The sequence below is a fragment of the Lithobates pipiens genome, unplaced genomic scaffold (assembly GCF_037356315.1).
Source record: "Lithobates pipiens isolate NorthernLeopardFrog02 unplaced genomic scaffold, aLitPip1_a1.2 Scaffold_18, whole genome shotgun sequence".
NCBI classification, from domain to species: Eukaryota; Metazoa; Chordata; class Amphibia; order Anura; family Ranidae; genus Lithobates; species Lithobates pipiens.
In genome coordinates, this window is record NW_027507758.1 from 216,000,491 (window position 1) to 216,018,315 (window position 17,825).

Consider the following 17,825-nt stretch of genomic DNA (forward strand, 5'->3'; position numbering starts at 1 on the left):
GCCCATATAGCCTAGAGAATGTACATCTTTTTACATTGCAATATATCTGTTGTGGCCATATTTTGATCTCATACTGTCACTGTATAGGCTGTTTTCATAAAGATAAAAATATGGCAACAACAGATGTATTGCAATGTGAAAAGATGTACATTCTCTAGGCTATATGGGCATGGTACGCAGCCACCTGAGTAACCTTGCGGACGACCATGCTTTCAAAAACCAGCCCTGGAAAAAAATTCATACCAGCCTCACAGCATTATTATACCAGTCCAACAGCATAACGTCATTATTTTCTTGTTCATGAAAGGGAAAACCATACATTTTACCAGTTAATAGTGGTAAGTGATCAATCATCAAGGGGGACCCCAGGAACTCAGAACGTGGGGGGGGGGGGCCACCTTCTGCAGAAAGAATACTCGAAGGTAAGGGGGGTGGGTTACTAATATAAGGAGGAAACCCTTTATATCAGTGCCCCTTACATTATCGTATTCACTCCCCCTTACATCAGTAACCCCCCCCCCCCCCGACTGGCCTGGCGGTGCTTTCACTGACCTCCTCTCAGGTGCACTGTGCAGGGCTCAGTCAGTCGGCTCCAGCTTGGTGGCTCTGGTTTCATCCTAAAGTCTCCTGTCCACAGTTCACACAAGTCTGACTTCTCCCATGACCCCCATCCTGGCGGTGCTCCCACTCTTGACTCCTCTCCAGAATCCCTCAGAGACTGCAGACATGCTACAGGAGATGGTCAGAGACTGCAAACTTGATGCAAGAGCTCAATGCAGCCTCACCAGTGCCCATCAAATGCAGCCTCACTGTGCCCACCAATGCAGCCTCACTGTGTCCATCAAATGCAGCCTCACTGTGTCCATCAAATGCAGCCTCACTGTGTCCATCAAATGCAGCTTTACTGTGCCGTGAATGCAGCCTCACTGTGTCCATCATTGCAGCCCCTCCTCTGCCCCATGTCCCAGTCTGCAGACCCTGTCTGTGGGAAGGTGTGTTGTTGATGCTTGGTACGGTACCGTGCATGCCAGCAGGATATCCATGACGGCCAGCAGCAGGCAGGGTCTGTTCTCGTTTTGGATGGGGACGGTGCTCCTTCCAGAGGATCTGTCTGCTGTGAGATGGAGTGGTCCCTAGCCACCTGCACCTTCAGCCGTCCTCCTTTTCCAGCCCCAGTCAGCCTGTCCTCTGGTCCTGGGGAAGTGGAGAGCACTGGGTGGTAGTTGGAGAGAAGGGGGAGCAAAGAGTACTGGCGGGGTTGAAGAACACATGGTTGGGGGCAAAGAGCGAGGGGGAGTGGAGATCACAGGGATGGGGAGCAGAGAGCGCTGGGGGGAACTTGAGAGCACTGGGGGGACCAATAAGAACAGGGGTAGAGAGCACGGTAGGCTGAGAGCACTGGGGGGGGGGCTAAGAGTGTGGGGTGGTGAAGACCACTGGGGGGGCATAAAAACAGGGGTGGAGAGCACGGGGGCTGGAGAGTACTGGGGGGGTACAAAGGGCAGGGGGGAGTGGAGAGCAATGGGGGGAGTGGAGAGCACTGGGGGAGAGCACTGGGGGGGAGAGGAGAGCATTGGGGGGAGGAGAGCACTTGGAGGGAGAAAGAACAGGGGGGAAGAGCACTGGGGGAGAGCACTGGGGGGAAAGAACAGGGGAGAGCACTGGGGAGGAGAACAGGGGGAGAGCACTGGGGGGAGTGGAGAGCACTGGGGGGAGAGCACTGGGGGGGGGAAAGAGCAGGGGAGAGCACTGGGGGGGGGAGAGCAGGAGGAGTGCACTGGGGGGAGAGGAGAGCACGGGGGGAGAGGAGAGCACTGGGGGGGAGAGCACTGGGGGGAGAAAGAACAGGGGGGAAGAGCACTGGGGGAGAGCACTGGGGGGAGTGGAGGGCACTGGGGGGAAAGAACAGGGGGGAGAGCACTGGGGAGGAGAACAGGGGGAGAGCACGGAGGGGAGAGGACTGGGGGGAGTGGAGAGCACTGGGGGGAGAGCACTGGGGGGGGAAAGAGCAGGGGAGAGCACTGGGGGGGGGGAGAGCAGGAGGAGTGCACTGGGGGAGAGGAGAGCACGGGGGGAGAGGAGAGCACTGGGGGGGAGAGCACTGGGGGGAGAAAGAACAGGGGGGAAGAGCACTGGGGGAGAGCACTGGGGGGAGTGGAGGGCACTGGGGGGAAAGAACAAGGGGGAGAGCACTGGGGAGGAGAACAGGGGGAGAGCACGGAGGGGAGAGGAGTGGGGGGAGGGGAGAGCACTGTGGGGGGGAGCGGGGGGGAGCACTGGGCGCAGTGGAGAGCACTGGGGGAAAAGGGGGGAGAGCATTGGGGGGGACAGGGGGAGAGCACTGGGATGGTGGCTAGAGAAGGATGGGGAGAGCTGGAGAGCAGGGGGGGGCAGCAAGAACAGGGGAGGAGAAAACTGTGGGCGGGCAGGAGAGTGTGGTGGAGAGCACTGGGGGGGACAAGTGGGAGAGCACTGGGGGGAGTGGAGAGCACTGTGTGGGGGGGCACTGGGGGGAGTGGAGAGCACTGGGGCGAGAACAGGGGGGAGCACTGGGAGGTGAACGGGGGGAGTGGAGAGCACTGGGATGGTGGCTAGAAAAGGATGGGGAGAGCAGGGGGGCAGCAAGAACAGGGGAAGAGAGAACTGTGGGGGGGGGCAGGAGAGTGTGGTGGTGGAGGAGAGCACATGGGGGGGGGGGGGCAGGAGAGTGTGGTGGTGGAGGAGAGCACTGGGGAGGCAGGAGAGTGTGATGGTGGAGGAGAGCACTGGGGGGGAAGGAGAGTGTGGTGGAGGAGGAGAGCACTGGGGGGGTGGCAGGAGAGTGTGGTGGTGGAGGAGAGCACTGGGGGGGGGGGCAGGAGAGTGTGGTGGTGGAGGAGAGCACTGGGGGGGGCAGGAGAGTGTGGTGGTGGAGGAGAGCACTGGGGGGATGGAGAGTGTGGTGGTGGAGGAGAGCACTGGGGGGGGAGGAGAGTGTGGTGGTGGAGGAGAGCACTGGAGGGGGGAGGAGAGTATGGTGGAGGAGAGCACTGGGGGGGGGCAGGAGAGTGTGGTAGTGAAGGAGAGCACGGGGGGGGCAGAAGAGTGTGGTGGTGGAGGAGAGCACTGGGGGGAGGGGCAGGAGAGTGTGGTGGTGGAGGAGAGCACTGGAGGGGGGCAGGAGAGTGTGTTGGTGGAGGAGAGCACTGGGGGGGGCAGGAGAGTGTGGTGGTGGAGGAGAGCACTGGGGGGGGGGGGGAGAGTGTGGTGGTGGAGGAGAGCACTGGAGGGGGGAAGCAGAGTGTGGTGGAGGAGAGCACTGGGGGGGGGGGGGGCAGGAGAGTGTGGTAGTGAAGGAGAGCACGGGGGGTGCAGAAGAGTGTGGTGGTGGAGGAGAGCACTGGGGGGGCAGGAGAGTGTGGTGGTGTTGGAGAGCACTGGGGGGGGCAGGAGAGTGTGGTGGTGGAGGAGAGCACTGGGGGGGCAGGAGAGTGTGGTGGTAGAGGAGAGCACTGGGGGGCAGGAGAGTGTGGTGGTGGAGGAGAGCACTGGAGGGGGGGGGCAGGAGAGTGTGGTGGTGGAGGAGAGCACTGAGGGGGGGCAGGAGAGTGTGGTGGTGGAGGAGAGCACTAGGGGGGGCAGGAGAGTGTGGTGGTGGAGGAGAGCACTGGGGGGGGCAGGAGAGTGTGGTGGTGGAGGAGAGCACTGAGGGGGGGGGCAGGAGAGTGTGGTGGTGGAGGAGAGCACTGGGGGGGCAGGAGAGTGTGGTGGTGGAGGAGAGCACTGGGGGGGCAGGAGAGTGTGGTGGTGGAGGAGAGCACTGGGGGGGGGGCAGGAGAGTGTGGTGGTGGAGGAGAGCACTGGGGGGGCAGGAGAGTGTGGTGGTGGAGGAGAGCACTGGGGGGGGCAGGAGAGTGTGGTGGTGCAGGAGAGCACTGAAGGGGGGGCAGGAGAGTGTGGTGGTGGAGGAGAGCACTGGGGGGCAGGAGAGTGTGGTGGTGGAGGAGAGCAATGGGGGGGGGCAGGAGAGTGTGGTGGTGGTGGAGGAGAAGAGCACTGGGGGGGGGCAGGAGAGTGTGGTGGTGGAGGAGAGCACTGGTGGGGGAGTGTGGTGGTGGAGGAAAGCACTGGGGGGCAGGAGAGTGTGGTGGTGGAGGAGAGCACTGGGGGGGGCAGGAGAGTGTGGTGGTGGAGGAGAGCACTGGGGGGGGGGGCAGGAGAGTGTGCTGGTGGAGGAGAGCACTGGGGGGGGGGGAAGGAGAGTGTGGTGGTGGAGGAGAGCACGGGGGGGGAGGATAGTGTGGTGGTGGAGGAGAGCACTGGAGGGGGGGAGGAGAGTGTGGTGGTGGAGGAGAGCACTGAGGGGGGGCAGGAGAGTGTGGTGGTGGAGGAGAGCACTGAGGGGAAGGAGAGTGTGGTGGTGGAGGAGAGCACGGGGGGCAGAAGAGTGTGGTGGTGGAGGAGAGCACTGGGGGGGCAGGAGAGTGTGGTGGTGGAGGAGAGCACTGGGGGGGGGGAGTGTGGTGGTGGAGGAGAGCACTGGGGGGGCAGGAGAGTGTGGTAGTGGAGGAGAGCACTGGGGGGGCAGGAGAGTGTGGTGGTGGAGGAGAGCACTGGGGGGGGCAGGAGAGTGTGGTGGTGGAGGAGAGCACTGGGGGGGAAGGAGAGTGTGGTGGTGGAGGAGAGCACTGGGGGGGGAGTATAGTGTGGTGGTGGAGGAGAGCACTGGAGGGGGGGAGGAGAGTGTGGTGGTGGAGGAGAGCACTGGGGGGCAGGAGAGTGTGGTGGTTGAGGAGAGCACAGGGGGCAGAAGAATGTGGTGGTGGAGGAGAGCACTGGGGGGGCAGGAGAGTGTGGTGGTGGTGGAGGAGGAGAGCACTGGGGGGGGCAGGAGAGTGTGGTGGTGTTGGAGGAGAGCACGGGGGGCAGGAGAGTGAGGTGGTGGTGGAGGTGAGCAATGGGGGGGCAGGAGAGTGTGGTGGAGGAGAGCACCCCCTGCAGCCCCCCCCAGATCCTCCTATCCAGGCACTGTGGCACACAGGGCGGGCTGGTGGTGGAGGAGAGCACTGGAGGGGGGGGGGCAGGAGAGTGTGGTGGTGGAGGAGAGCACTGGGGGGGCAGGAGAGTGTGGTGGTGGAGGAGAGCACTGGGGGGGGGAGAGTGTGGTGGTGGAGGAGAGCACTGGGGGGCAGGAGAGTGTGGTGGTGGAGGAGAGCACTGGGGGGGGGGCAGGAGAGTGTGGTGGTGGAGGAGAGCACTGGGGGGAGGGCAGGAGAGTGTGGTGGTGGAGGAAAGCACTGGGGGGGGGGCAGGAGAGTGTGATGGTGGAGGAGAGCACTGGGGGGGGGCAGGAGAGTGTGGTGGTGGAGGAGAGCACTGGGGGGCAGGAGAGTGTGGTGGTGGAGGAGAGCACTGGGGGGGCAGGAGAGTGTGGTGGTGGAGGAGAGCACTGGGGGGGGAGGAGAGTGTGGTGGTGGAGGAGAGCACTGGGGGGGCAGGAGAGTGTGGTGGTGGAGGAGAGCACTGTGGGGGCAGGAGAGTGTGGTGGTGGAGGAGAGCACTGGGGGGCAGGAGAGTGTGGTGGTGGAGGAGAGCACTGGGGGGTCAGGAGAGTGTGGTGGTGGAGGAGAGCACGGGGGGCAGGAGAGTGTGGTGGTGGAGGAGAGCAGGGGGGGGCAGGAGAGTGTGGTGGTGGTGGAGGAGAGCAATGGGGGGGGCAAGAGAGTGTGGTGGAGGAGAGCACCCCCTGCAGCCCCCCCCCCATCCTCCTATCCAGGCACTGTGGCACACAGGGCGGGCTGTACCTGCAGCATCTTCTCCTATGGATAAAAGCAATGGCTGTGTACAGCGGCCGCTCTGTAACATGGCCCCGCCCCACCAGACCGGCCGTGTGATAGGCGTAACGTTGATTCTCTCTACTATCACACAAGCAGGTCTGGGGGGGCGGGGCCATGTTACAGAGCGGCAGTCGAGCACAGATGCAGCCCGCTCTGTGATCCAGAGGAGAGAGCGGAGGATGCAGCCGCTGGTGGGAAAAAAATGCAGCATGGCGGCGGCTGCAACACCTTGGGGATTCCAGGGGGGGCACTTGACCCCCCTTGCCCCCTGCTGTGGACGCCCATGGGGGGGGCTGCAGGGGGTGCCATCCTCCACCACACTCTCCTGCCCCCCCATTGCTCTCCTCCACCACCACCACACTCTCCTGCCCCCCCTGCTCTCCTCCACCACCACACTCTCCTACCCCCCCAGTGCTCTCCTCCACCACCACACACTCCTGCCCCCCCGTGCTCTCCTCCACCACCACACTCTCCTGCCCCCCAGTGCTCTCCTCCACCACCACACTCTCCTGCCCCCCCCCCAGTGCTCTCCTCCACCACCACACTCTCCTTTTTCATGAGATTGTCAAAAAGGGGCAGAGCATGAGCGGCCTTAAAATGATGCCCCCCTTGGAAAAAGTTCTGCGGACGCCCTTGTGCACGCATATCGTCCTTCTTCAGCAAAGAAGTCCTTACCCACGGACGATACGCATGTAGGAGGGCTACGTGACGTCAGTACAGCACCTACCTGTTTTTTTATGCATGCTACATGATCCGTATCCAAGCACTGGGATTCATTGCCACTTTTGTGAGTAGTATTTTATATTCACATTCATATATATACACTATAAACTAGTGTTTTTTTTACAAATGGAGAGCACTATATATGTTTTATTAAATTTTACATGGATAAAGAATGCTTAAGAAAGTGACCTGTAATTATTGCATGAATGTGGGGATCGATTGAAGGAGCATACAGGAAGTCAGCTCTCTCTACTCTGTCATTACCCTTTAAAAGGGACTGCATGAATGACCTTTCTGTTAGTTCAGAGGTCCATTCATTAAAGTGGTTGTAAACCTTTAAAGCCACTTTAAACTACAGGCCAGCCTATAATTCGGCTGGCCTGTAGCTGCACTGGATATCTCCTAAACCTGCACGTTTTAGGAGATATCCCTGTATTTGCATGTGCCGACGTCATGCGGCACATGCGCACGTAAGCCAAGCAATGGCAGTACGTGCTGTTGCTTCCGTTGTACTGTGCCTTTCGTGGCAGCTCCCGCGCATATGCGTGGGATTTATGTAATCGCAGCTCCAGCCAATCACATCGCCGGAGCCATGATACCTGGAAGCAAGCCCTGGGTGACATGTGGGCAGCCTGTGGGAGAGACAAGGATGGCATGGGGAGGATTCGTTCTCAAGTAAGAAATTCATAGTAAGCTAGTATGCTAGTTTTTTTTTTTTGCAGGAGGGTTTACTTCCTCTTTATCCACTGAAAAGGATGCACAGTGATTAATACCATTTTCAAGCACCCTGTTCAATATCAAGGGATCCTTTTTTCTTCCTGTCTGTGTGTCAGTGGTTGACACTTATTTTATTCAGAACTCCACGATCTGGGACACTTTTTTGCTTTATGTGCTAAAGTAGTTTTATTCAACCACTGCTTTTTTACTTAATCTAGAGTGGGTGACTGGGGACAAAGAGAAAACACATTTCTTAAATACTTTCTTCAGTTCTCTGTATACAAAGAAACCTGGGGGAGCTCAAGTCCATAACAGGGATGATATTGACACAGCCCCAAGCGATCCACAATGGCTCAAAAGTGATATGGTCCAGAAATATTTAGACAGAATAAAGGTGGATAAAGTACCTAGACCAGATGGCATATACCCACGGATCCTAAAAGATATAAGCGCTGTAATTTCAAAGCCATTGTATCTCATTTTTAGGGACTCATTAATGACTGGAATAGTACCACTGGATTGGCATAGGGCCAATGTGGTGCCTATATTTAAAAAAGGAACAAAGTCTTTACCAAGTAACTATAGACCTGTTAGTTTACTTCTATAGTTGGGAAGATACGGGAGAGTTTAATAAAAGACCACATAGATGAGTTCTTGCTGGAAAAAAAAGCAACAGACAGCTTGGGTTCATGAAAAACAGAAGTTGTCAAACAAATCTGATTTCTTTTTATGAAGAGGTAAGTGGCCGTGGTCTACTTGGATTTTCCAAAATCATTCAATACAGTCCCCACACATGGCTAATGTGTAAGGTAGTCTACAGGCTTGGAAATATCAGTTTGTAAATGGATAGAAAACTGTCTAAAAGACAGAATTTAGAGAGTAGTGGTTAATGATTTATACTTTGCATGGTCTAAGGTTATCAGTGGTGTACCCCAAGATTCAGTGGTGCGACCCTTACATTTTAATAACTATTATAAATGATATTTGGTCTGGGATTAAAAGTACCATTTCAGTCTTTACAGATGGCACCAAACTATGCAGTGGAATAACGTCTTTAAAGGATGTCTCCAACTTACAAGCCAACCTCAATGCACTGGTAAATTGGGAGACTATGTAGCACAGTGGCAGATGAGGTTTAATGTAGATAAATATAACGTTATGCACTTGGGCACTAAGAATATGCATGCGTTATACATAATAGGGGCAGTACATCTGGGGTGATCCATAGTGGAGAAAGATCTGGGGGGTTTTGGTAGATTATAAACTCAATAATGGCATGCAATGCCAAGGTGCAGTTTCCAAAGCGAGCAAAATCCTTTCTTGTATTAAGAGAGGTATGGACTCCAGAGAGAGAGAGATATCATTGTGCCCATGTACAAATCATTAGTAAGACCTCATCAGGAATATGCAGTTCAGTTTTGGGCACCAGCTCAGAAAAAGGATATCTGGGAACTGGAGAAAGTGCAGAGAAGGGCAACCAAACTGATAAGAGGCATGGAAGAACTCGGCTATGAGGATAAATTAGAGGAACTGAACTTATTCTCTCTTGAGAAGAGGAGATTAAGGGGGGGGGGGGGGGTATGATCAACATGTACAAATATATAAGGGGTCCATATAGTGAACTTGGTGTTGAGTTATTCACTTTACGGTCAACACAGTGGACAAGGGGGAACTCTTTAAATCTAGAGGAAAAGAGATTTCATCTCCAAATATGGAAATGTTTTTTTACAGCAAGAGCTGTAAAAATGTGGAATGGATTCCCTCCAGAGGTGTTTCTGGCCAGCTCAGTAGATTTCTTTAAGAAAGGCCTTGATTCTTTCCTAAATGTAACTAATAGTTAAAAGTTGACCCCTCTCGGGGGAACAGTAAGGACTTTTTTCCTCTACTGTAGCAAACTGGATCATGCTTTGCTGGGTTTTTTGTCTTCCTCTAGATCAGCTGTGGGTATAGGACTGTGTATATGGGATTGTATAATATTATTTTTTATTTATTTATTGTTGTGGTTGAACTAGATGGACTTGTGTCTTTTTTCAACCTGACTAACTATGTAACTATGTGGCCCTGACACCACCACTGGACTTGCTACAGTGGGGAAAATAATTATGTTATCCCCTGCAGAGTTTGTAAGTTTGCCCACTTACAAAGAAATGGTCTATCATTTTTACCATAGGTGTATTTTAAATGATAGAGACAGAATATCAACCAAAAAGCCCCCCCAAAAAAAAACACATAATACAAATGTTATAAATTCAGTTGCAGTTCAGTGAGTAAACAGAATAACTCCATAAATATTCTATAGAATTAAGGCCTGGAGACTGGCTAGGCCACTCCATGACCTTTAATGTGATTCTTCTTGAGCCACTCCTTTGTTCCCTTGGTGGTATGTTTTGGGTCATTGTAGTGCTGGAAGACCCATCCATGACCCATTTTTAGGGTTCTGGATAAGGGAAGAAGGTTTGTATCCAAGACTTTACAATACATGGCCCCACCCCTTTTTTTCTTCTTCCAAACACTGCAAGTCCCCCTCCTCAAGAAGGCAAATGTATAGTCATGCCAATGGCCATCTAAATAATTCAGAGGATTGGGAGAAAGTGCTGTGGTCAGATTAGACCAAAATTGAGCTCTTTGGCATTAACTTGACTGGAGGAATAAAAATACTGACTATGACCCTAAAAACACCATCCCTACAGTCCAGCATGGAGGTGGAAACCTGATAATTTGGGGCTGTTTCTCCACTAAAGGAATATGCTGACTTTGTCACATTGAGGGGCCAATGGATGGGGCCATGTATTATAAAATCTTGTATGAGAACCTTCGTCCCTCGGCCAGAACACTGAAGATCGGTCGTGGATGGGTCTTCCAGCATTACAATGACCCAAATCATACCGCCAAGGAAACTAAGGAGTGGCTCAAGAAAAATCACATTAAGGTCTAGTCAGGAGTGGCCTATTCAGTCTCCAGACCTTAAATCTATAAAAAAAATTATGGAGGGAGCTGAAACTTCGAGTTGCCAAGCATCAGCCAAGAAACTTTAAGAATTTACAGAAGATCTGTAAAGAAGAGTGGACCAAAATCTCTCCTGAGATGTGTGCAAACCTGTTCATCAACTACAAGAAACGTCTTACCTCTGTGCTTGCTAACAAGAGTTTCTCCACCAAGTACTATGTTATGTTTTGCTTGGGGATTAAATACTTATTTTATTCACTGAACTGCAACTTAATTTATAGCATTTGTTATATGTGTTTTTTTCTGGATTTTTGGTTGATATTCTGTTTCTATCATTTAAAATACACCTATGATAAAAATTATAGACTCTTCATTTCTTTGTAAGTAGGCAAACTTACAAAATCCACAGGGGATCAAATAATTATTTCCCCCACTGTAATTGTGAGGTGAACCATAGAAATATTGTAAATAATTTGGCTTGACAAATTTACTTTTATTAAATGTTCTTTGTGCATAACTGTACTTGTGTTATGAAACTGTACTAAACACCAGAAACAAGTTTTGTGTAAAAAAATGCTTATAACAGACAAGAAGACACATTTTCACTCTTTTTAAACAACTCTGTTTATTTTGTTTTGTGCATCATGCCGAGATAATCTGAAACAAAAGGTTCAACATTTGATGTTTGTTCTCTCTGCAGTTCATGAGGTCAGGCGGATGATGATGCAAAAAAAAAAAAAAAGACATATATAAACAGCAAGTGTTCACAGAACATTCTGAGCACATAGGGGGCCCACTAATCTGGGCTAATAAGTAACTGGAGTTATGCAACTTTTCATATAACATTTGAAGCTAGCACATTTTCCCCAGTTTTCGAGAGAAAGAAAGGACACTTAATTGAAAGGAGAGATTTCTGAAAAGTAAGTAGAAGCATTCATGTTTTCATACTATTACATTTTAGTAGTGTGCAGAGCTAATGAACTCAGAACAAAAGTACATGTTTCAAGGGATGCATCATATGTGAGTCAGTGTAAGAAGATTACAAAAGCATCTTAATCTTGCCGAAATAATTTTTTTACATGAAGAGAGTCTCTCTGATGAATATGATGTATATTAGATACATGTGGTAAGATATTATGTTTCCCTCTCATTCCGTTACCAAAAATGGTTATTTATGTTCATATGGGTGTGAGAAACCAAATAATTGCATTGTATATTTACATGTATAACAATGTACTAGTTCTAAATAGATGCTCTAACATTTCATGTTTTTATATATATTATTTTTGTTACTTTTCTAAATAAACACTTTAAAATTATTCATATTTGTCATTTAAACCTTTTTGATTTAATCTGTACCTTAAAAGTCCACCACACAGGGGATCTCTTTTTAATTTATGTTCATATATGTTGCACTTGTTTTTTAATATATATATATTTTTTTCTATATATACCGTATTTATTGGCGTATGACACGCACTTTTTTCCCTTTAAAATCAGGGGGAAATCGGCTGTTCTCTGCGGCTTTCGGCTATTTTCGGCTGGTTTTGGCTATTTTTGGCCGCACTCGAGCCTGCAAAAGACACTGACAAGGCTACAATGGAAGACTGTAAATGACTGACAAGGCTGCAATGCCAGGCTGCAAATGACACTGACAAGGCTGCATTAATGGGCATTTAAATATAATTTGTTTTCCTTAAACTTCCCTCCTAAAAGTTTTTTTCTTTAAAATTTCCTCCTAAACTTGGGGTGCGTGTTATACGCCGATAAATATGGTATATATAAGGTTATAATTGTGGTTTATTGTTCTTGTTCCTTCATTCTTTTCTTTTTTTTCACAGAAGGAATTTTTATTGAAATATTCAGTCAGTTACATGTTATACATATCAAGTGTTACAAGGTACAGTGATGATCAATGGACAGTATAATTACTCAAAAGAGTCATATATTAGGTCTACATAGAGAGTGTTGCCTCAGGGTTATTTCTCAGAATGGTTCATAATTGTAAGTTCCAAAATCTAGTTCACTGAAACCTGATCACGTTGATAGGGTAGATATTCTACATTATATAACTGTTAAAGCTAAATGACCCAAGTCACAAGAACAAGTATTATAGTTTGCAGGGGAAAAGGGTAAGGTTTAGGGCTGCAACTAACGATTATTTTCATAATCGATTAGTTGGCCGATTATTGTTTCGATTAATCAGTTAATAACCTTTAAAAAAAAAAGTGGGTCAAATTGGCGTTCATTTTCAACCACAGTGACAGGAAAATTTGGAAATAATAGAAAACTTCTTAGTCAAAGGAATTTTCAGACAGTGGATGTGGTTTTCGTTCAGAAATTACATTCATTTTAAAAACAGAATGTTAAAAACAAGTGAAAATCTCAAACAAAATTCTTTCATTCAGCGAAAGTACAAAGATTTTTCATCTGAATATTCTCATCCAAAAATTGATCTGTATGGCCAGCATAAGGCTCGGTACACCTATGCAGTTTGCTTTTGATCTGTTTCTGTCATGCTTTTTGCTGTACGTTTTGATTTTTGCACACGTGACTGCAATTTGTATTTTTGCATTTTTTTGGGCAGATTAAAAAACACAAATTGATGCAAAAATGCATTACATCTTTTCTGCAGCTTCTCCATTGAAATATATTCAACCAATAAAGCACCATTTTGCGTTAAAAGTCCCTGACCCTTTCAGATGTGAACGTGTCCCATAGGAAACCATGTAAATGAACTGTAGTGCATTTCTGCAAAAAGCACCAATAAACACAGATGTGAACCAGGTCTAAGACGTTTACTAACATAATGGGGTTAAAAAAAACTAAAATTAGCCCTTTATAATAGAAAAAAGCAGATAATCACTACTGTAAGGGGTTCATTTTTTTACTGTAGAACAGTGAGTAATATTTACAGTAGCAATTATTTGCTCTTTTTGTACTATAAAGGGCTACATTTTTTTTAACCCATTATGTTACTGGCCGATTAAGCGATTATGAAAATAGTAATCGATTAATTTCATAATCGATTAGTTGTCGATTAATCGATTAGTAAGGTTATGGGGGAAGAAGAGGGGGGGACATTCGTGGCAGCATCTGATTATAGTAAATAGGGGAGCCAGAGGGGGGGAACTCCCATAAGGGTAAGTAGGGAATGGCAAGAAAGAATCTCCTTCTATTTCTATACTGTGAGACCTCTGGCCTCCACCTATGCTGACCATATTTTATGAAAACTTTTAGGGCCGTTATGACCCAGGTAGGTCAGTTTATAAAGAGGGGGAGGGCAGCTTTACCAGGTCTCGCCTGATGGAAACCTGAGTTGATTCGGCTGATTTCCATTGGAGCAAAATAGTTTTCCTAGCATAGAATGCCATATAGAAGATATACAGTTTTTTATGGGTGTTAGTGGGTAGATTGTCTGTGATACCCAGCAGTAGGATCAAGGGATCTAGCCCAACAGATATTCCACTTATTGAAGTGATGTCATCAGCCACCTTTTGCCAGAACTCTTGTATTCATAGACAGAGCCACACCATGTGTATGTAGTTGCCAATATCTCCATCACATTTGGGACATATATCAGATGTGTGATACATTAGTGCCAGCCTTTGGGGCATGTAATATACCCTATGAAGGGATTTTAACTGTACAAATCTGTCCTTTGCGGATATCATAAGAGGAATAAACTGTTGTAAGCCCTCAGACCAGTCCTGCTTGGTCAGTGTTGGGAGGTCAGGTTGCCAGGCCGAAAAGGCCCTAGCCGCCCGTACAGGTAAGTCTAAGATAGAGAGAAGATAGTGTTCTGTCTATGATGCTTGATGTAAGCAGCCTTTCTACTTGGTGTCGTTCGATCTTAATAGAGCCAGGGAACTGTGCCCTGGGGGCGTGTCTTAACTTTAAAAATCTAAAGTACTTCCATGGGAAAAGCCCAAATTTACTTTTCAGTTGTCCGAAAGGGAGCAACCGCCCCTCTGGCATGACATCCCTCACTCCATATCTGGCCCATACCTGTGGGACAGGCACCATCCACAGGTGGGGCAGTGACAGATTGCCCCATAAGGGTATATGGGGAGAGAATGCCTGCGGTTCCTCTATATATTTTGAGATTTTCTTCCATGCTTTTACCGTGGTTCTCATGGGAGTAGTGGTTTTCGTGGTGGATCTAGGCCCTCTGTATACTATATTGCTTAACTCTGAATAAGAACCCAATATAGCCGCCTCAAGGTTAACCAAGGGGTTGGATTGGTCTTGTGTGAACCACTACCACCACACTGATGTAAGGACCACAGCCCAATAATATTTCTTAAAGTTACGGAGAGTGAGGCCACTCTCAGACAGTCCAAGCTGAAGCATGGACCTTGCCACTCTCGGTACCGACCCCTGCCATATAAATGATGTGACAGTTTGCTCTAATTTGGTGAAGAAGGAGTTGGGTATGCTAATGGGGGTGTTCCTAAAAACATATAGAAATTTAGGGAGAAAGGACATTTTGACTAAATTGACTTGGCCTATAGGGGTGAGTGTTAAGTTCTTCCAGACAGAGGTCCTCTGTACAAGCTTTTGAAGGACCGGGTATACATTGGTATCTAAGTACTTAGATACATTTCTATGGATCTGGATACTTAAATATTTAAAACTATCTACCCACTGAAGAGGGGCCGGGAGGCTTGATGGAGGCCCACCTTGGTGTAGAGGGAAGAGGACCAACTTATTCCAGTTAATTCTAATACCTGAAAATTTGCTGAATAAATCAAATAATTCCAGAGCCACCAATAGAGAGTGGTGGGGATCTTTAAGGTAAAGGAGAGTATCGTCAGTATACATAGATACTTTCACCTCTTTCACCTCCACCTCTGCACCTCTCTCAGGGCCACAAGCATATAATTTCTCCAATTCTCCCCTCCGCCTCCGACATGCTCATGCTCCAGCCTCTGGGCAACGGCCTCAGCCTGAGCAAGTGAAGCCCGAGAGGACGAACGTGCTGACCCTATGGCGGATTTGTAATGTTGCCTGATACTAAATTTAAATCTTTCTGTCAGGTCACTATGAGGCGAGGTGACAGGTGCACACCGTAGGATCAGGAGTGCACCGCAAGGTTGTGGACCCTACACCTGACTGCTGCAGACGGGGGACAGATCCCACTGGGGTTAGAGCGTAAGATTCCCTGGGCGCGGAGTCTAAGAGCCAGCAGGTGTTCACCAGCGCCTCTGGTGGTGAGGATGGACTTGGCTGCAACTGGCTCCAGGTCGCGACCCCCAGGGTCCCCCAGCTCACACCCACAGTAGGCAACAGGAGGATAGGGATGGTGAGGGACAAAGCCAAGGTCAGGGCCACAAGCAGACAAGAATAGTCGGGGACATGCCAAAAGGTCAGGATCACAGGCAAACAGGGATAGTCAAAACACGCCAAAGTCGGTAACGGAAAACAGTAGCAGAGCACACGGCAGGAAACAGGAAGCTAACACACAAAGGAATACACAATGGTTGATCAGCCCTCATGGCCTGCAGTGCACAGGTTAATATAGGGCTCCCTGATAGGGCCTGGGGTGGAGCCATGCTTAGAGGAGAGGCTATAAAAACCACCAGGTGGAAGTGGCTGGCCTCTTAGTCTGAAGACATGAGGGGAGGTAAGCAAACACAGGAAGATCACTGCATAACCATGACACTTTCCTGGCTGCGGTCTCTGTACCCTCAGGGTCAGGAGCCCAATACTCCGTAATGGCCGATTCCCCTACAACGCTCATCCAAGATCCAGTATCTGGATAGGTGCCACAGTTGGTTTCGCCCCGGGGCCACTTTTGTGTGTAACTTCAGGAGAATGGGTATGTGGTCAGAAATCCCTCTCGGGAGAGCAGAGACTTCCTGTACCCTAGCCAGGATTGGGCTGCCGACGTAGATCTTTACGGGACGTAGCTGTGTATGTGGCCGAGCTACAAGTGTAGCTCCTAGTTTCTGGGTATTTCCATCTCCAAACATCCGTGAGGCCTAAAGTTGTCTCCCAACGGGAGAGTAGAAATATCGTGGCTGGGTCAGGAGACAGTCTGTCCGTATTGGGGCACGGTACCATATTGATGTCCCCAGCTATAATCACAGCGGCAACCGAATGGGACATCAGTATCTGTGCTATCTTATGGAGGAGTCCAATGGAGGCTAGAGGAGGGTTGTACAATCCCACCAGTAGTAAGGGTAGGCTATCAATACTCGCATGGAGAGCCACATATTTACCCTCAGGATCCAGATGCAGGTCAAGAAGTATAAATGGAAGGGATTTACGGATTAAGATACTAACCCCCCTAGCATGAGTTGAGTGGGTGGCATGGTAGTAGTGACCAACCCATGGTTTCTTAAGGCTAAGGACCCTTGAAAAGTTTCTTGAAAAATGCATATATCAGGGGAATATTGTTTAAGGAACTTAAAGACTAGGGCAAGTTTGATTTTGGAATTCATCCCACGGACATTCCACAAGATTAATCTCAGGGGGGCCATGAAGGAAGGCACAGAAATGTGTGGGAGGACCTCAGTCCTGCATTTGGACCCATGTAGACAACCCCCTGGGGGGACATCCACCACCAGTAACCCATTGACAATTGCAAATGTACCTGTAGCATCTGTCACATACATGTATAATTCACTCCTTCATTAACAAGCATGTAACTAAAAAAAACTTAAGGCAGAAAAAACAACAGAAAAAAAGCAACAGCAGACATAAACCCCAACCCCCCTCCCCACCCCCCCCACCCTGTGCATCCATTCAAACTTGAGTGCACCTGGATCCCTTTAACAAACATGGTCAATGACCAAATGGGGTCGTGAGCATGTAGCAAGCAGGCGAAGGGGCACCTGGTATATAGGGGGGTGCAGCAGAAATGCTGCCAATGGAGCGGAATACAGGAACACATGAGTCTCCTGGCTGAACCAGGGGTACAGTACTTAAATTGGTTGTGTAGATTGTCAGATTGTAGAAATAAACATGTGAGGAACCCTCCTGGGACATGCACTTATCTCTCTTGTGTTAGTGATATACCTGGAGATGTAGGCTGTGTATTCCCAGAGTCAGATACATCAGTGGGGCAGGAGAGAGACTGTCGCGTCTGGCACAGCAGCATGGAGAGGGATATAGAACGATGGGCGATCTTCTCTGGGTCACAAGGGAAGACGTCACTCCAGTAGCTGTCTGTGCAGAGATTCAGTGTGGCAGGTGCATGTGCTAATCAACTCACCCCACCCCCAGACACGTTGAGGAAAGGAGGGGGGAAGTGGAACACTGAAAGCAGGATACAAAGACATCCATTCTTCCCACAATGTCAGCTGCAGTCAAGCGACAAACAGAAAATGAGGGTATGGGACATGCTGCTTATTATTACGTTTCCTAGTCTCCAGGGGCAGAAAGAGGAAGCTAAAGAGTTCACAGAAATAAACTCACGTGGCCCTGAATTCAATCAAAACTCCATGGTCACGGGGTCTCCAGATCACCCATGCAGGAGCGTGTTCACCCATTGTGCTGCATCCTCAGTTGTGTTGAAGAATCAAACCGATTCGGGGTCTCCAGATCACCCATGCGGGAGCGTGTTCACCCATTGTGCTGCATCCTCAGTTGTGTTGAAGAATCAAACCGATTCGCCAT

General features: G+C 49.4%; 1 protein-coding gene across 2 annotated transcripts in view; it reads left to right on the forward strand.

The window, feature by feature from the left end:
- Positions 1–10,973: 10,973 nt before the first annotated feature.
- Positions 10,974–17,825, forward strand: part of AGT (angiotensinogen) — a 257,507-nt gene continuing 250,655 nt past the window's right edge. Inside the window, exons 1-2 of one of the 2 annotated variants that reach the window (XM_077486567.1) lie at positions 11,008–11,122; positions 12,044–12,102. The gene's annotated coding sequence lies outside the window, so the exon portion shown is untranslated. Of the gene's footprint in view, positions 11,123–12,043; positions 12,103–17,825 lie in introns of both variants that reach the window. The other variant, XM_077486566.1, reaches the window with a different exon arrangement.